The following is a 20,843-nucleotide window of genomic DNA, read 5'->3' as shown; positions in this document are numbered from 1 at the left end:
CCAGACTACTATACCCAGCCAAGCTATCATTCACTATCAATGGAGAAAACAAAATATTCCAGAATAAGAACAAATTTAAACAATTCGTAGCCACAAACCCAGCCTTACAGAAAGTAATAGAAGGAAAATCGCAACCCAAGGAATCCAACATTGCCAACATTGCCTACAATAATTCAGACATCTAGCAACCCTTCATGAGCACAACACAAAGAAGGGACACATACAAACCCTATTAAAAAAACAAACAAAAAATAATAATAACCGGAGTCAAGAACCACTGGTCATTAATATCACTTATTATTAATGGACTCAATTCACCTATAAAAAGGCACAGACTAAGAGATTGGATACGAAAACAGGATCCAATATTCTGCTGTTTACAAGAAACACACCTCAACCACAAAGACAGACATCTACTCAGAGTAAAGGGCTGGGAAAAGGTTTTCCAAGAAAACGGACCTAAGAAACAGCGGTGTGGCCATTCTAATATTAAACAAAATTGACTTCAAACTAAAATCAATCAGAAGAGATGGAGATGGACATTTTATACTCATAACAGGAACAATTCATCAGGAGGAAGTCTCAATCCTGAATATCTATGCCCCTAATATAAAGCCTCCTACTTATGTAAAAGAAACACATTTAGAACTCAAGGCAGTCATAAATCCACAGACACTAATAGTAGGAGACTTCAACACTCCTCTCTCACCAATGCACAGGTCAATCAGACAGAAACCCAACAGAGAAATAAGAGAATTATTGGAGGTATTGAATCAAATGGACTTAAAAGACATCTATAGAACATTCCACTCAAATAGGAAAGAATATACCTTCTTCTCTGCAGCTCATGGAACCTTCTCAAAAATTGACCACATACTGGGTAACAAAGCAAACTTCCACAGATACAAAAAAATATTAGTAACCACCTGTGTCTTGTAAGACCACAATGGATTAAAGTTAGAATTCAACAACAGTACTACCCCCAGGAAGCCAAAAAATTCATGGAAGTTGAACAGTCAACTACTGAATTACCTCTGGCTCAAGGAAGAAATAAAGAAAGAAATTAAAGTCTTCCTTGAATCTAATGAAAATAAAGACACAACATACTCAAACCTATGGGACACTATGAAAGCAGTGCTAAGAGGAAAGTTCATAGCACTAAGTGCCCTATTAAAGAAAACAGAGAAAGCACACATTGGAGACTTAACAGCACACTTGAAAGCACTAGAAAAAAAAAAGAAGCTTATTCACCCAGGAGAAGTAGAAGACTGGAAATAATCAAACTGAGGGCTGAAATCAACAAAATAGAAACACAGAAAACAATCCAAAGAATCAATGAAACAAAAAGCTGGTTCTTGGAGAAAATCAACAAGATCGACAAAACCCTATCCAAACTAATCAAATGGCAGAGAGAGAACATGCAAATTAATAAGATCAGAAATGAAAAGGGGGACATAACCACAGACACAGAGGAAATTCAGAGAATCATCAGATCTTACTACGAAAGTTTATATGCCACAAAGTTGGAAAATGTAAAAGAAATGGACATTTTTTTTAGATAAGTACCATATACCAAAGTTGAACCAAGAACAGGTGAACAATCTAAATAGACCTGTTAGTTGTGAAGAATTAGAAGCTGTTATCAAAAATCTCCCTACCAAAAAAAGTCCAGGACCAGATGGTTTCTATGCAGAATTCTACTAGAACTTCCAGGAAGAGCTAATACCTATACTCCTTAATGTATTCCACAATATAGAAACAGAAGAATCATTGCCAAACTCTTTTTATGAAGCTACAGTTACTCTGATACCAAAACCACACAAAGACACAACCAAGAAAGAGAATTACAGACCAATCTCACTCATGAACATTGACGCAAAAATACTCAGTAAAATACTGGCAAACCGAATCCAAGAATACATTAGAAAAATTATCCATTTTGATCAAGTGGGTTTCATCCCAGAGATGCAGGGTTGGTTCAACATACGCAAATCTATCAATGTAATCCATCATATAAATAAACTGAAAGAAAAAAAACCATACGATCATTTCACTGGATGCTGAAAAAGCATTTGACAAAATTCAACACCCCTTTGTGATAAGGGTGTTGGAGAGATTGGGTTTACGAGGATCATACCTAAATATAATAAAAGCAATATATAGCAAGCCGACAGCTAACATCAAATTGAATGGAGAGAAACTCAAAGCCATTCCACTAAAATCAGGAACACGACAAGGCTGTCCACTCTCTCCATACCTCTTCAATATAGTGCTTGAAATTCTAGCAATAGCAATAAGACTACATAAGGGGATCAAGGGGATTCAAATTGGAGAGGAATAAGTTAAATTTTCACTATTTGCAGACGATATGATAGTGTACATAAGCGACCCCAAAAACTATACCAAAGAACTCCTACAGTTGATAAACACCTTTAGTAATGTGGCAGGATACAAGATCAACTCCAAAAAAATCGGTTGCCCTCTTATACACAAAGGACAAAGAAGCAGAGAGGGAAATCAGAGAAACATCACTTTCATGATAGCCACAAATAGCATAAAATATCTTGGGGTAACTCTAACCAAGGAAGTGAAAGACCTATTTGACAAGAACTTTAAGTCCTTGAAGAAAGAAATTGAGGAGGATACCAGAAAATGGAAAGACCTCCCCTGCTCTTGGATTGGGAGAATCAACATAGTAAAAATGGCAATTCTACCAAAAGCAATCTATAGATTCAATGCAATTCCCATCAAAGTCCCACCAAACTTCTTCACAGACCTTGAGAGAACAATAATCAAGTTTATATGGAAAAACAAAAAACCCAGGATAGCCAAAACAATCTTATACAATAAATGAACTTCTGGAGGAATTACCATCCCTGACTTCAAACTCTATTACAGAGCAACAGTGTTGAAAACAGCTTGGTATTGGCATAACAACAGAGAAGTCGACCTATGGAATCGAATAGAAGACCTGGGTATTAACCCACAATCTTATGAACACCTGATTTTTGGCAAGGGAGCTAAAGGTATACAATGGAAGAAGGATAGCATCTTTAACAAATGGTGCTGGCATAACTGGATGTCAAACTGTAGAAGAATGAAAATAGATCCATATCTATCACCATGCACAAAACTCAGGTCCAAAGGGATTAAAGACATCAACATTAATCCGACCACTTTGAACCTGATAGAAGAGAAAGTGGGAAGTAGTCTACAAGATATAGGCACAGGACACCACTTCCTAAGAAGAGCCCCAGGAGTGCAGACAATAAGAGAAACAATGAATAAATGGGACCTACTGAAACTGAGAAGCTTCTGTAAAGCAAAGGACACTGTCAGTAAGACAAAAAGGCTACCTTCTGACTGGGAGAAGATCTTCACCAACCCCTCATCAGACAAAGGTCTGATCTCCAAAATATACAAAGAACTCAAGAAACTAGACAATAAAACTCTAATTAACCCAATTAAAAAATGAGGTACTGATCTGAACAGAGAATTCACAACAGATGAACTTCAAATGGCCAAAAGGCACTTAAGGTCATGCTCAACCTCCTTAGCGATCAGGGAAATGCAAATCAAAACAACTTTGAGATATCATCTTACACCTGTCAGAATAGCCAAACTCAAAAACACCAATGACAGCCTATGCTGGAGAGGATGCGGAATGAGGTGAACACTCATCCATTGTTGGTGGGAATGCAAACTTGTGCAGCCACTGTGGAAATCAGTGTGGCCGTTTCTCAGGAAACAGGGAGTCAACCTCCCTCAGGTCCCAACAATTCCACTCTTGGGAATATACCCAAGAGATGCCCTAACATATTACAAAAGCATTTGTTCAACTATGTTCATAGCAGCACTATTTGTAATAGCCAGAACCTGGAAACAACCTAGGTGCCCCTCAATAGAAGAATGGTTAAAAAAGGTATGGAACATATACACATTAGAGTTTTACTCAGCAGTTAAAAACAATGACATCTTGAATTTTGCATGCAAATGGATGGAAATAGAAAACTCTTTACTGAGTGAGGTAAGCCAGACCCAAAAAGAGGAACACGGTATGTACTCACTCATAAGTGAATTCTAACCATAATTAAAGGTCTTTGAGCCTATTATTTATGATCCTAGAGAAGCTAAATAAGAAGGTGAACCTGATGAAGATTATTTAGCTATCCGCCAGGAGATAGAAAATAGAAAAGAGTCCCAGGTAACCTCGAGTGCATGGGGGAGTGGGAGGGTTGTTGGAAGGGGAGAGGGTTAGAGAGAAGGGAGTAGGGGAGGAATGGGGAAAGCTCAGTGGACTGGGATGGCGGGGAGGGAGGAAGGATGAATATGGGATCAGGGAAGAATATATTTCAATAAGGGAGTCATTTTAGGGTTTACAGGAGACTTGATTATATATGGGATCCCAGGTCCAAGGAGAGATCCCCAGATTGTTCTCTGGACAGAGGAGAGGGTGCCTGAACCGGTCTTGGCCTATAACCATAATGATGAAGATTTTGCTTATCACCATAGATCCTGCATCTGGCGATGGATGGAACATTGGAACACTGGACTTAACTCCCTAGTTCCAAACGAGAAGCAGAAGGAAAGAGAACGTGAGCAAAGAAGGCAAGACCAGAGGGAACCTTCATCCAATGATGGATTGCGATACAGACGGAGACCCACATTGGAGCACCGGACTGAGCCCCCCAAGGTCCAAATGAGGAGCAGAAGGAGGAAGAAAATGAAAAAGTAAATCAGGACTGCAAGGGATGCGATCACCCACTGATACAAGGGGACTGATCTAATGAGAGTTCACCAAGGCCAGTTGGACTGGGACGGAACGAGGACGTGATCCAACCAGATTCTCTGAATGTGGCCGGATTCTCTGAATGTGGCTGGCCCGGAGTCTTTCTGAAAAGCCATTGACAATGACACTGGGACTTGTTTCCTCTGCATATACTGGATTTTGGGGATCCAGTCTGTTTGGATACTCACCTTCCTGGACCTGGAGGGAGGGGGGAGGAACTTGAACTTCCCACAGGGCAGGAAACCTTGACTGCTCTTAGGATGAAGAGGGAGGAGGAAAGGGAGTGGGGGGAGTGGGAGGGTGTTGGGAGGAGGGGCGGAAATGTAAACTTTTATAATTTAATAAAATTACTTTCTCATAAAAAAACAAACAAAAAAAAACAAAAAAAACATGTTATATATGATCTGTGTGTTATTTCTCATGGGAACTCAAAAACCTTGAAATTGCTCGGTATGGGTACTTTACACCCTCCCGATCTCCATCCACGGGGGCTATTTAATGTACAGACAATGTGCATAAGTTGTTAACTGGCTCACAAAATCATAAATGAGGTTCTGAGCCAGGCAGACATGGAGATTCCCTGCTGTAATATCAGCAGTTAGGAGGCTGAGGTAGGAAAATCACCAGGAGCTCAAGATCAGTCTTTACTACATAGTCCTACATGGATACTGGACCTACATGGTATACAAAGAAAGATGCTGTCTCAAAATATATTTCAGACACTATCACTTGAATGAAGAGACAACTTACAGAATAGGAAAAATCTTTACTATCTGTGTAATGGGCAGGGAGTTAGAATCTAAAATCTGTAAAAAAAATTAAATATCAAGAAAACAATCAACCCAATCTCAAAATGGAGCATACACTAAATAAAGAGTTCCGTATTTAGTGTATGGAGCATACACTAAATAAAGTAGGCATTCTACAAATGCCTAAAATTTTTTTTAATTTTCAACATTTGTATCCACCAGGGAAATACATGTTATTTTACTTTGAGATGTTACTTTGAGATGTGACCTCACCCCAGTCAGAGTGCCTAAAACCAAAAATACAAATGACAACAAATGCTGTTGTGGAAGTGGAAAGTAGAACACTCAGTCCCCTCTGGTGGGAGGGCACACTGGGGAAGTGACTAAGGTAATGTGTGGAAGCTCCACAAAAAAGGAACACAGATTTACTCCATGATCCAGCTGTACTACACATGGCGATATTCCCAAATGACTTCATCTCCTAATATTGAGCTACTGATTATCCATAACTCATGCTCTATTAACAATACCCAAGAAATGGGAACAACCTAGATGCCCATCAACTGATGGATGAATGAGGAAAATGTGCAGCTCTACAGAAGGGAACATTATTCATCTGTTAATAAAATAGAAACTATAAAATTCATGGAGAAATGGATGGAGCCAGAAACAATCATTCTGAGTGAACTGACAGGGGTCAAGAGAAACAAGCATCATCTAATCCTTCTCTTGTGTAGATCTCAGCTTCCACAATTCAGATATGTTTATTCCACTGGGAATACCCACACAGGTTTTTAAATTACTATGGTGCCATGAATGGGAATTTCAAGACAGGAAAGATGGGATTTAAAAGACAGTTATGGACAAAGAAGGCTTAAATTGAGCTGGGAGGTAAGAATAGGAGATGTACACAAAATGTCCATAAGCTGTAGACTGATTCACAAAGTCAAGAAGGAGGTTCTGTGAAGGCATAAGTCACAAAACAATCCCACACTAGTTTGGAATTATGATTAATAAAAGAGTTATTTATTTAAAGGGAAAAACTTACAGATCACTGTCCTAGACAACAGCCTGGCACGACCAGGAACAGAGTCTAGCAACTGGAAGCGGGACCTGGAAGCAAGAGAGCAGGCACATGGCTGCTTTTTAAAGCAAAACAGACCACACCCAAGTGGGATGGTATCTTAAAGGCTATTGCCCAAAGAAGCAGAATATGCTCCCACAGTACCTCTGAGCCAGGCAGACAAAGTGGCCCATAGCTGTAATCTCAACAGTCAGAAGGCTAAGAGAATCATTAGGAGGTCAAGGTCAGTCTGGACTATGTGGTCCTACAGTGATACTAGGCTTACATGGTATGCATAGGAAGACGCTGTCACAAAATTCTTTTAAGACACTGTCACTTGAGTGAAGAGACAGCTTACAGAATGAGAAAAATCTTTACCAGCTATGTAATTGGCAGGGTGTTAAAATCTATAATCTTTTAAAAAAATAAACATCAAGAAAACAATCAATCCAATCTAAAAACAGAGCATAATTTAAATAGAATGTCCTTAAAAGGTGACCTGAAAATGCCTAAGAAATATTTTTTTAATGTTTGGTATTCTTGTCTATCAGGAACACATGTAAAAACTACTTGGAGATATCACCTCATCCCTGTCAGAGTGGCTAGAAACAAAAATACAAATGACAACATAATGTGTTGTGGAGATGAGAAAATTGAACACTCAAACCCTGCTGGTCGGAGGGCAAACTAGGAAAGTGACTAAGGTAACGTGTGGAAGTTCCACAAGAAGAGAACAAGATTTACTACATGACCCAGCTACACTACTCATGGCAATATTCCCAAATGACTTCATCTCCTACTGTTAAACTACTTGATAATTGATCAGTCATGTTCTATTCACATTACCAAAGAAATGGAAACAATCTAGATGTCCATCAACTGATGGATGGGTGAGGAAAATGTGCTGCTTTCCAGAATTGAATATTACTTATATGCTAACAAAATAAAAACTATGAAATTCACGGAGAAATGGACGGAGCTGGAAATAATCATTCTGAGTGAAGTAACAGAGTCCCAGAGAGATAAGCATCATTTAATCCCTCTCATATATAGATCTTAGTTTCCACCCTTCACATATATGTGTTCCATTTGGAATATCCACAGAGGTTGGAAATTACTATGGTGTCATGGAGGGGGATTTGCAAGAGAGAGAAAAGAGGGTTTAAAAGTGAATTATGGTCAAAGAAGGGGTAAACTGGATTGAAAGGTTACAATAGCGGAGAGGAGTGAAAATAGGAGGAATAAATAACATTAAAGGATTTTCAAAATGTCACATATAACCTACTAATATAAAGACTTCCTAAATACATGTACATACAGATTAAAAAAAGAAGATGGAATTGCCCTCTAATGGGGAGTAATGTCCCTGATAGACACCACAGGGTAACAAATAAAAATCCCAGACCCAAGAATTACTTAGCTTTTTTGGACTTGTTGGCCAGTGATGACCCTGATCCTTACAGGCCATGGTCAATGCTTTTCCAAAACTTGATGCTAAGATACTGTTAGTAAAAAGCACCATATTCCTGAGATATGGAACATGGAAAATCAATCTGATACTGACCCAGAAGTTCTATCCCTACTGGTTATCCTCCATAGTGCTGGAAGGTTCTAGCCACAGTAGCAGAGAAGAAATGATACATTAATCATATGCAGGTATGAACTCTGTGAGTTACAATGCTGAGTGGACAAATAAGATAGAGCCACCAATGTAATAGTGACAAGGAAAACATGGTAGTAGCTAACTACTTCTTGATTGAACTTAATATTTCTCCACAAGATGATACCCATGCTTGGAACCATATCTGCATAATAACCTAAGGATATGCTGGTCATGCACCATGGTGAGGCCCTAATACTGTTATTCTGCTAAAGGACATAACATCAAACCAGCTCCTAATGATTTTCCATTATACCCATAGGCTAAGACATTGCTTAACCCATATCATAGAAGCTCATATTTGCAGTAGATTAAAATCAATACAGATATCCACAACTGATCAAGATGCATAAGCTAAGACACTGATAAATGCCCAGAACTAAATGGAATACACATATTTCTACTTCCAAGCCACAGGAATGGTTGTGGAAGAAAGGGTGAAAAGACTGTAAGAGCCAGAGATGGCATGGGAACTAACTCTAGACCAAGAGCTGTGAAGCCTGCATGGGACCTCATGGGGCAGCACTAGGTCCTCTGCATGTGGGAGATAGACATATAGCTTGATCTTTCTGCGGGGCCCCTGACAGTGTGATGATAGGGGAGTTCAGCCAATCACATTCTGTCCATAGGGCATGTTGCCCTAAGGCAAAAATTTACCTATAAACCTGGCAGGTGTGCTTCCCCGCCCTCTCTTGGCCCCTACATTCCGGACGGACCATTGCGACTCTGGTGTAAGTTCTCCTTCTGTTTATTAAAGCTGTATCTTTTGTATTAAGCTAGTCTGGCTGATTTTTAATTACCGATTGACCACGCCCGCTACAGTATGACCAGAATCTATCCCTGGTACATTAGTTAGCTTTTTGGAGTTCATGTCTTTTGATGGGATGCCATACTCAGCTTTGATGCAGGGGGAGGGGCTTAGTCTTGCCTCCACTTAATTTGTCAGGCTTTGTTGACTTCCCACGGGAGCACTTACACTTTGGGAGGAGGGGATGGGGAGTAGGGCTAGGGAAGAGGTCAGGCAGGCAGGAGGAGGAGTGGGAGGGAGAAACATGGTTGGAATGTAAAATGAAATTAAATCAAAAAAGTTCATGGGGAAAAAAGTGGAAGAGTTGGTGGATAATGACAGGGAAACAGTATCTTCTAGACACTGCAGGGCAGCTCCACATAGGAACTGGCCATGGTTGTGACAGCATGTGTATGACTTGCCAAGCCCAAGCCTGACCAAATCTCTGCATTGACAGAGAAGTTAAGAAAAAAAAATCAATGAATCTACAATCATGAAGAATTAAGGTTGTACTCAGAGGGGGTCAAATGGGTTGTGTCTTGGGTGATACTATAATTGGCATCTGCACAGGACCTCAGACAATGTGTTCTGTGACTTTGGTTCAGGCTGTGTTTGTGGAATCAGGGATCAAGAAAATTTTCTTTCAAGGATTGTTGTCCAGCCTAGTGAGAAAGCTGCTTCTCTGTGTCCACCATCTTTTTCCAAGCCCTGTTCTATGTTGTTATTTTAGTACTGTCCATCTTTTTCTGCCAAGAAAAAAACTGTTGTTAGAAAGAGCTGTGTGTTTTATTTTATTTTCCTCTTCTTGGAAATGCAGGTGATTCTAAAAAGCAACTGATCTGTGCTGCTCTGTGATTGGCCAAAACACACTGAGAGGGAGGGGCAGAATCTAGAAGAGGACATAAGTCTGCAGAGGAGGCAGGGTTGAGTTTCATGTCAAGAGCCTTGAGCACACTGGTCAGTGGCTCCTGTAGCTGAACTAGAGTGAGCACATACATCAGACTCAGGATTCTCTGGTTAGTGGACAGGGGCATTCAGATCTAACTTCTAACCTTCACCATCTCTCTTCTCTAAGGAGATGATAGGGAACAAGACATTTCAGAACATTCCCTTGAGAATGGGGATCCTCAGCTTGGAAGTGGGGGTGTTTTGGTGGGAGATGGACAGGATTGCCAATCATTCAAGTTGAGACAGACCTAAAGGAAATGATCCAGTTATTGGCTTTGGTAAAAACGTTTTAAATTGTTTTGTCTTGTTTCTTATTCCTCTCACTAACATGGCTCGAAATGGTTGTTTCAAGTAATGGGATATCTCTGCAGTTTGCATGAAGTTGGAGTATTTCATTCTCATCTTGCTTGTTATTTAATTCTTTGTATTCTGAGACCTCTGGCCTGTGAAGACGAGGTCTCTCTGCATGCTGCTCCTGCCGCTGGCTGTGTAAACCTGTACCTGAAGAATCTTCTTCACTGTGGATTTCTTTATTGTAGAGAAGGAGTTAGTAAGGATTTCTCTCCCTTTGTGAGGAACATGAGCTGTGTCAGGGTGTAGTGACAGCTGTCATTCAGGCAGGCTTCCCTTTGTAATGCTTCTGTGTCACAGCCTTCTCGTTCCCTGTGTTCATAGTCAGTGGAAAGACCTTGCAGACAACTGTCACACTGGAATCTGCGTCACAGATCCAGGAGCTAGAGCTGAAAGAATGAGAAGGGAAATTTGAAAAGGTGACAACAGTTTGTGTCCTTCAAGAACATTCTGTCTATGCCCTGTAAGTGACTGTTCCCTTCAACGGTAAATCAGGCTAAGGTGTTTATGTAATTAGGTTCAGCTTCCCTTTCAAGGCATTCTCTTTACCACCTCCTCCCGTCCTGTGCCTGCAGTCAGGCTGAACAAAGATCTACAACTCAGGTTTCCTACATAGGTCTCCCCATTTGTTGTGTAGTTTAGACAGGGGCTTCCTATACAGTGTGTCTGTATGTGCTTGCTATCATAAACAGTGTGATTCTAAGGACATCTCTCTTTAGTATCAGACTAATTTTGTGCTCTCCCTGTCTCTTGGTATGCACTCTCTATGAATGCACTAGGTCTTCAATAACCCACTGAGCAGTGAGTACTACAGAACAGGAACAAATGTTCACAAGAAATGTCTAAGATTTTTCCATAGCCCTTATTTATTTTCTGATGATCAGCCACCATATGTCGGTCATGAAGAAGTGAGCAAGACAAAAGCACATTTTGCTACCTGAGGTTCATTATACTGTGGGAGACTAACAGCAAGCAAACCCAGACAGATACATATTACCTGACAACAAGTGCTGTGGAGAGACAGAAACACTGTAAAAGGATGGTGGATGTCAAAGCTGGGTACAATTTTACAACTCAATGGGGATGTTAATGCTAAAGCCTGCCTGATGGACGCAGAACCTAAGGAAAAGAGATTAAGTTAAGAGTCATGTGGCTACAGGGAAAGAGCAACAAAAAAAGGAAGTGGTCCCTCAGTACAAAGTCCTGAGAAGAGAACACAGCAGGAGATACCAGGGTGACTAGAATTCATACTGTTTGGGTAGAAGCTCCATCTCAAGCCCCCTCCCTTGGGAGTTGCCTCAGTCCAGACTCCACCTCTCAGAAAGCCAATCAAAGATGAACCCTCCCCAGAGATACTCAAGACCACTCTCACAAGGTATTTAAACTGCCCTCCCCCCAGAGAACAAACACGTGGTTTTCCTGTCTTCCATCCCTGTCTCCTCTCTCTGGTGGGCTTGAAGGCCACCCAGAAGCCTTGGTACCCACTAAACCTGGGGTTTTTTTCTAATTCAGTTTGATTTGATCTGATTTGAATTATTGCATTGACAGAGAGATTTATCGGGATGCAGAAACTTTTCATCTGGAGGTTCCACCAAGGGGACTGTTTTTCCCCCCACTGGTCCAGGGCCATGTATTGGGAAATCCCCATTCTCCCCCACACCTGCTCTCCACCAGGCTAAGATCAGCTTTATCTGGGTGGGTTCCGATTTCCAAGTCATTGCCTTAGAGGCCCAGGGCCTCATGTGATTTGGGGCTGTCCTGTTGTAGATATGGCTGTGCCAGGTGCCTGCCCTGACTGGGACAAAGATCTGCCTTGTCTCTGTGGGATTCCTCTATCAGGAGATGTCCTATTAAGGGATTTCTCACACCCCTCTGTTTTTTTGACCCAAAGTCTACCACAGTGAACGCATTGTGCTATGCTTCAGGTTCAGAACAGACTTCCAAAATGGGTACCTACAATTTTAGGCCCAATCTCCAAATGCTCTTGGGCTGCCTTTTGCAAAATCTTTTTCAATTGGGATTATCTAACACCATATGTTCTTAAAGCCTAAAATTTTTGTCGGCATGAAACAAACCAGCCCCCCATATGCCCATGGTTTCTGGACACTATGCTCCTGCTCCCACTCCCAACCATCCTCCCTGCTTCTCTAGCTGTTTGCTGTTTGTCTGCTTTCCTGGCATGTGATCTTGTCACACTGGGATTCTCTCTACACCGGATCCATTCCCCCTATTCTTCCACTCTAAAACTACAAAGGTGTTCCATGCTTACGTTTCTGTTCTCCCTTACAGCATCTACTGATCTGGCCCCTAATGGGATCACTTGTGTACTTGACTGGCTTCAGCAGCCTACTCCAAAATTTTTAAGTTGGTCAGCTGACACAGGTTCCTAAAAAAAGTTTTGTTCATCTGTCTATTAAGAAGTATTTGTAAATAGTGTGACCACGGTATGTCTGTTTAATGTCTCTGTGTGTCTGTGTGCTTGTTTTAAAATCTGTAAAACTTGTAACTCCAGATTACAACAGTTCTGGAAAAATACAAATACATGGATAGCCACCATTTTTGGCTGAGGTCAAAGTAAAAAACTCAGCACCATCTTTGGTAAGAGTACCAATGTGCACTGAACCTACCAAAAAGACATTTTGCCTCTAATATTCTTTGGCTTACTAAAATATTCCTTCTAATCTTCTTGTCTCTACTAGCATTGGTAAGCTGTAACTGATTGGGTAAGCTATATGTCTAAATTTAACTTATATGTCTAATTTGGATATACCTGACAGGTAATGAATGGTACCTTGATTCTCAAGTGCCTCCACAAATCTGAGAATATGGCATTTAACAAAAGAGCTTCTTATGACAGAGACAGGCCAGTTGCTGCAGCATCCTATAGCTCCTCCAAGAAGATGCATGGTTGCAGAAGATGTTCTTCCTGGAGGCTTGCCTTTGGATTTGGCAAATCCACCCATACAGCAAAAAGCTACCTTTCACCTGGTCAACTTCCTGGACACTACATCCAGGGATCAATCATCTCATCCTGCCAAGACAGGTAGCCTGAACCCTAACCCCACAGAAAAATCTTCAGGCCTCCTGGTCTCATCAGCTAAAGGCAAATACTGCTACTAGGACTGGTGTTCACCAAAGACTACGGAGAGACCTGAGACTGCCTGCGTAAATGAAGAAAACTGTCTCGCTTCTGCTCATTTATCTGTCCCTCTCGGATCTGTCTGATGGCATTTGATGACTTAAGGTGCTGGTAGTTCATCACTTTATTTGTTAAGTTTCCTGCTAAAAGTGCAGACAGGTGTGCCTCTTTCACAGGCTTCATAGTCCAGATTTGACAGGGTTCAGGTGTATCTTCAGAGGTTTAGAGTTTCCAATTTCACTTATCTGGTCTAGCAAAAACTAACAGTCTCCAGAGCTTATTTTAACCCCACCCAATTTCAAGCATATTTTACTGGTCACTCCTGCTGTCTGGGCCAAGACCAACTTACAGAGGGACCTCTAGTTAAAGCCAGCACCTATCAGCTCCTGGGGCTTCACTATTGGTACCACCTCTCCTGGTTCAAACGAACACCTACCCAACAACTAAAACCTGGTTTTAAAGGGCATCTCTGCTCTCTTGTCTCACTTATTCACTCATGACTCTCCTGTACAACCAGGGTAGTTCTCTTTCCCATTCATTCTGGCAGTTAATCACTCTTCCCATGAATAGCCCCATTCATGGGGCCAGTAATAACAATCTAGTTTTTTCTCCTAGAAACCTAAATTCTCATCTCCCTCGAGGAACAGATGCCTGAGATCTCCAGGATGGCAGTTATCCAAATGCCTCTCCAGCCACACCTCCTGCTGAGCGTGAGCCCACCAACTCCCAATTCTCCTCTCTCCCACATTGCCCCATGTCCGCAGGAAGTAGCCAGACTTGAGGCAGCGCTCCCTATATCCAAAGATTCTGGGATGTTTGGTTGGAAGTGTCACCCCAGCCCCCTGGCACCACTATATCCAAGGAGTTTAGAATGTTTGACTCTGATAAGTCATTTGTGAAGACATGGTTGAGCCATTACTGTTTAATGTTGCAGCCTGTAGCAAACTGTAGCATGAGGGCTGGCTAGTTGGGGTTTATGTACTGCCCAGTTCCCAAGACATTTAGACCCAGAGAAAATCACACAGAGAGTCTACATCATATATAAACTAATTGGCTCATTAGCTCAGGCTTCTTATTAGCTCTTGTAGCTTATATCAACCCATTATTCTTATCTATGTTAGCCACATGGCTCAGTACCTTTTTCAGTGGGGCATGTCACATCCTGCTTCTTTGGTGATCTGGGCAGGACTGGGGAAAGAGTTTCCTTCTTCCCAGAATACTCCTGTTCTCATTGTCCCACCTCTACTTCCTGTCTGGTTACTGGCCAATCAGCGTTTATTTAAAATATAATTGACAGAATATAAAAATGTCCTGCAACAGCAAACTAAACCTCTGAATTCTAAGCCAGCCACAAGTAAATGTTTTGAATCTATCCCTGGTAAATGAAATAGATTTATGAAGTCCATACCTTATGATGGGATGCTATGTTCAGTCTTGATGCAGAGGGGAGGGGCTTGGTTTGACTCAACTTAATTTGTCAGGCTTTGTTGACTTCCCATGGAAGAAGTAGTGGATATGGGTGAGGTCTGGGTAGGAGGCAAGGGGGAGGCAGGAGGAGAGGTGGGAGGGAGAACTGTGATTGGAGTGTAAAATTAAATTGAATAAAAAATGTTTATGGTTAAAATGATCCAGAGTTGGTGGATAACGACAAGAAAACAGTGTCTTCTGGATACGCTAAGGCAGTTCCACATATAAACTGGCCGTGTGTGAGACAGCAATGTAGGATCTGTCAAGCGCAAGCCTGACCAAATCCCTGCATTGACAGGGAAGGTGAGAAAGGTAAAAATTAAGGAACATGAGGCTGCAATTATGAAGAATTAAGGTTGTGGTCAGAGGGGGTCACTAGGGTTGCATATTGGCTGAGAGTAAAACTGGCATCTGCACAGGACCCCAGATGATGTGTTGTGTGACTTCAGCTCAGGCTGGGTTTGTGGAGTGTCAGGGTTCAGAAAATCATCTTTCAGGGGTTGTTGTCCAGCATAATCACTATGCTGCTTCTCTGTGTTCTCCTTCTTTTACCTAGCCCTGTTCCATATTGTTATTTTAGGATGCCCAGCTTTTTATGCCAAGTAAAAAAGTTTGGTAGAAAGATAAACAGCTGTGCATTTTATTTCATGATCCTCTTCTTGCAAATGCAGGTGAGTCTAAAAAGCAACCAGTCTCTACTTTAGGAAATTCTTTTACTTTCAACATTTTTTCCTTGACACAGTGACTGAAGATGCCAAAGTTCTTCTTATAAAGACATATTTGAAAATCTAGTTCAAACTCACCTCACTCACAGCTACTGACCATGACAACATCAAATGATTACTACCATGGAATCATTAGATAAATTCCCCCTCTGGTATATTTTCTTTACACTAGCCAAAGCACTATCACCATGTGAAAACGTAAAGATAAAGACCATGCTTCCTACTATGTCAGAGTCTAATAACCACAATCCATATTCAACTCCGTTCTTCTCTTTCTGTCTTTCAACCTTACCTGCACATTTGAACACACACACACACACACACACACACACACACACACACACACACACACACATGAGTGGGTGCATGCCCAGATATAACACCCAAACATGTGCAAGCACACACTCAAAAGGTATGAATAGGTGTTTGTTAATTATTTTCTCCTAATCAAAACATTCTAATGAAAACTCTGGAAGTTGGATGCTCTATGTTCAGGGCATAAATCACTCACCATGCATGTTTGAGGACCAGAACTCAATTTGTGAGCCCATGTAAATGTTGAGTGGGTGTGGCAGACGCCTTTTACTTCCACACTCAGAAGGCAGAGTCTGTGGAACCATGGAGCAAACTGACTACCTGGACTGTGTAGATCTGTAAGCTCGGGATTCAGCTGAAAAAAACACCCTTTAAGAAAAAGGTAGAAATGAACTGGGAAGAGGCCCAACATGAGCCTGACATGTATACACATGTGTACACACACACACCACAAAGAGGCACAGTTTACATGTAAAATAGATTAAGACTTGTGATAAAAATCACAAGTCTTAGAAGACACAGAAACAAAATATTCATGAAACTCTCCTCAAGGTTATAACAAAAAGCTTTCTGTGGGAGTGGAGATTTCAGAGCAGCTGAGGAGCCTGTGAATCCTGCAGGGGGCTCCATGGCTGCAGCTATGGTGAATCACTGCCTTGCTGGAGTGGGCTTTTCAGTGATTTCAGTCTCTGGGGGATCTATGTTCCTGTAAGCAACCCTCACCCTATTGAATTTATTGAATTAATCATTTGCTAAGCTAGATAGAAGTGTTGGGGTTTTTTAGGTTTGGGAGTTTTTTTAGAGGTCTGTCATGGGTTCCTAGATTGGGTGAATAAATATTTGTGTCTCCCCAAGAAAAGACTATACAACACAACTGATGCCTTGCCAGAGATCAGAAGAACCAAAGATGAGTTGAAGAGGATTGCCTGTCTTGTCTTACCATGGGTGTTTTATACAGAAGTTGTCCATTGATCAGCCGCCTCAATCTTTGCAGTACTTTGAACAAAAATGCCCCTAAAGGCTCAAAGGAAGTGGCACTATTAGGAGGTGTGACCTTGTTGAGGAAGGTGTGTCATGGGGGGGGGGGCTGGCTTAAAAGTCTCAGAAGCTCAAGCCGGCCCAGATTCTCTGACTTTCTGCTTCACCAAATTCTCTTAGTCTGGTTGACTGTCTATATTTCCTGCCTTGCTACTGGTCAATCAGAACTTTATAGAGACCAATTACATTCAAACCCCCATACACTTCTATTCCCATGGCTCAGGGAGCAACAGAGAAGAGGCAGAAAAAAATGTGAGAGCCAGAGATCAGGGAAGCTATGAAGAAGTGTCTTCTGAATGTAGCAAGGACGATGTACTCATGAACTCACAGAAGTTGTGGTTGTTGGTACAAATCCACCCAAAATCAAGTCATAAATACTCCAGTATGCAGAGGGAAATGGGTAATGGAGCTCCTCCCATAGATGAGGGAGTTGATGCTCCTGAGGGAACGAGAATCAGTTTTTATCAGTGGATGGTGATTCCTCGTGTGCCAATGAATGGTATCTTCACCCATGAGCATATGGGAAGCATTAGTATGATGTAGTGGGCTAATCGTCTTACTAACACGACTGCCCAGAGGTGAGCTGAAGGGGATGACTAATGAAGATGCCAGACTTGGAAGTGAAAGACCTTAAGAACACAATCCTACGCAAGAATTGTAGGCCACCGAGTAAAGCTGTGATCAGGAGATGTGGTCTTCTTGTTGTCCAGTGAAAATGGTCAGCCCTGAAAACATACATACATTTAACATTATAACATTGAACAGGTTGTATTTAGGAATACAACTGTACATATGTACATATGTGTAGAAAGACAATAAAAGAAAAGGCCATGACTTTGAAGGAGAGTGGGGAGTGGCATATGGGAAGGAATGGAGGGAGGAAAGGAAAGGGAGAAATGTAGTAATTACATTATAACCCTCCCCCCAAAATAGAAGGACCTGTCCTCAGATACTCATACACATACAAAGATGAATACTTTTAAAAATAATAAAGTAAATCTTCTTTTAAAGGTGTACAGAGATGGCTCAACAGTTAAGAGCACATTCTTCTCTCATGGAAGGCCTGATATCGCTGCCTGGGGAGCCAGCCCCCAGCAGCACAGACCTCAAAAGGAAGCTACAGAGTGAGCACGTTCTAAGACTTTTATCTGAGGGGGCTAGGGAAAAAGACACTCACACTCTCACACTCTCTCCTGATGGTTTCCGTCTTTACTCTACATTTTTCTGTATTCTTTCCATGTTCTTCCTACTGCATGCTTTTTTTTTACATCTTATATACCTCAATCAAATTTTTCAAGCAGTTTAAGAATTATACCATGGTTACATTCTGCTTTTCAAGTGAATAAATAAGTGAATAAAAAACAAACAATAAAGACCAGCATGTTTTCTATATCCCTTACTTAGCTCAACATTTTACATGTTGCAGATGGAAGACAAATTATCCCAAGAACCCATAAACACTCATAACCAAGCAACTTGTTATAGATTAACCGAGTAGACAATCAAAATATTCTTCTCAGTCAGGTCTTTTACTAGCAGGCTATGCTTTGCAGTTACAAAGAACGGTACAACTACCTTATTACATCGTTAGCCTGAAAGTATGATATATACACACAATAGAATATTATTCAGTTGTAAACAACAGTACAGTTATGAAATTCTCAAGTAAATGGATGCATCTTGAATACATGTCAAGTAATGTAATCCACACTCAGAGAAACACGTACTTAATATTTTTATTAATAAAATATAGATTCTAACTTAGGATCTTTAGATTTGAGTCATTCACTGAGGATAACCATAGACTCTAGAAAACTGGAAAGGAGTCACTACACACAGGGAAGAGAGATCTTAATAGAGTGTATTGAAGTTGACTTTAATGTCAACTGGCCACAAATTAGATTCACTTGATAGGGAGCCTCACCTGAAGAATTGTCCCAATTGCTTTGGTTGAGGGAAGAATACACACCCAGATGCCAAGGGTAAGGCAGGGTGACAATCACTTGCCTTGTATGGCTTGGCCTTCCTTTTTACTATGGTTTGATTTACCCTGTCTCTTCTGCTCATTCCTTCACTGATACTAGAACAAATCATTCCAGGCTTCTAACATGACTTCAGGATCAGTGAATTTCCAGGAAGCTTTCAGAATTTCAGTACGAGATTGGGGTTGTAGATGTTTTCAACCTTGTGGCCTGAACAACGACGGGGTTGTCAGCCTGCCAAGGGAGAGAAAATCATTGTGGGACTACCCTAACTGCTAAGTCATGCTAGAATTATGGAACAACTAGCAGGTTCTCAGCCTCTCAGTTGTGATTCATTTGTTGATACTATTCCAATGTAAGCTGCCTTAATAGATTATTCTATGTATTATGCATGTATAAGACATTTATTCATTCCATTGATTCTCTTCTCCTAAGGATCTCTGAATAATACAGAGGAGATTAGTAGAACACAAGAGGTATGAAGAGGGAAAGGTGAATAATGGGGAAGAGGTCAGAGGACAGTGCAGAGGAGGAAGGAGAGAGAGAAAGAATCACTAACTGAGGATGTCTGACAGCACTGTACTGGATTCTACCTTTCATGTGTGCTTCAGGAGTTTAGCTGGAGTTATTGTTCACAGCAATGAGGGGGTAATGCTCATCCAAGAAGACAGAGCTTATTGTATCAATCAGCTTTCTCTAGAGTCACAGACTGAGAATTAATCTCTCTCGTTATATATAAAATAGGATTTATTGGAATGACTACAGTCTATAGTCCAGCTGTTCCAACAATGACTAGATGTGAAAGGAAACTCAAGAATCTAGAAGTTCATCAGTCCCACAAGGCTAGAGGTCTCAGCTGGTCTTCTGTATACTCTGGAATCCCGACAAAACAGACTCCAGTGCTAGTGATGGAATGGATGTGCTGGCAAGGTGACGGCAACCAGGGAAAGAGCAAAAAGTACCTCCTTCTATGTCCTTATATATGTTGTCGGCAGGAAGCATGGGCAGATTAAAAGCTCTTGTCTTCCTACATCAAAGGTCCAGACTAGAAGTGAATTCACCCATTTTAACCTCAGCATAAGATCTTTCACAGATGTACCCACAATTTCTGGATTATACTTATTCCAGATAGAGTCTGGAACTTAATTATTTCTGGAATGAAGTTAGCAACAAGAAGAGCTATTGGAGGCATCAAACAGAAACTCAGTGTCGGCTGTGTGGTACCTGCCCCTCAGTTGTTGATCGGGGAGGCCCCAAACACCTCAATGCAGGCTACTGATTTTACTCTTGAATTCCCAACAGAATCTGATGGCAAGAACTTATTGATGAAAATACCATATACTTTGGTCACAAGACATATAAATATGCTGGTACCAGCCAGAAAGCTTCCTGCTTTGTGACTTGTATTTGCAGTGCTGGTGAGTGCTACTCAGGCTGCTGAGGAAGTCTTCTGTGAATGAGGGTTTGATTAAAGATCAGTCCCAATGGGAAGAACACTTGCCCTGCTCTTCTGAAGAAATCTTGTTATCTAAATCTTTCTCAATCTCTCATGACCTCAAGACCCAAGGCCCAGTTATGCCCTTCTATTTCCAGTTTATTTTCTTAGTTTATTCACTGGCCTTAAAGAGTCTAGTAACTGCCGTGTCCATTTATCCAAGGATCCAGAGTCACTACTGCAGCAGGGCTCATCACTGTGGGTCTGAAATGCTGTCCTTTGGACAACTATGACTCATGTTGGAATGGATCCCTGTTCTACCAAGTGTAGAGCATCCCTTTTCTGTTAGAGCCATGGCAGTGCTGTGCTCTGTTCTATAGAGACAGAGTTATTGC

General features: G+C 41.2%; 1 pseudogene across 1 annotated transcript in view; it reads left to right on the top strand.

Annotated features, from left to right (window-relative positions):
• The window catches only part of LOC125390187 (interferon-inducible GTPase 1-like), a 153,734-nt pseudogene that overhangs the window by 49,377 nt on the left and 83,514 nt on the right, over positions 1-20,843 (top strand). The window lies entirely within an intron of this gene.

Source organism: Myodes glareolus, chromosome 13 (genome assembly GCF_982192425.1).
Source record: "Myodes glareolus chromosome 13, mMyoGla1.1, whole genome shotgun sequence".
NCBI lineage: Eukaryota > Metazoa > Chordata > Mammalia > Rodentia > Cricetidae > Myodes > Myodes glareolus.
The sequence above is the reverse complement of the archived record's forward strand: the minus strand, read 5'-3'. Positions and strand labels throughout refer to the sequence as shown.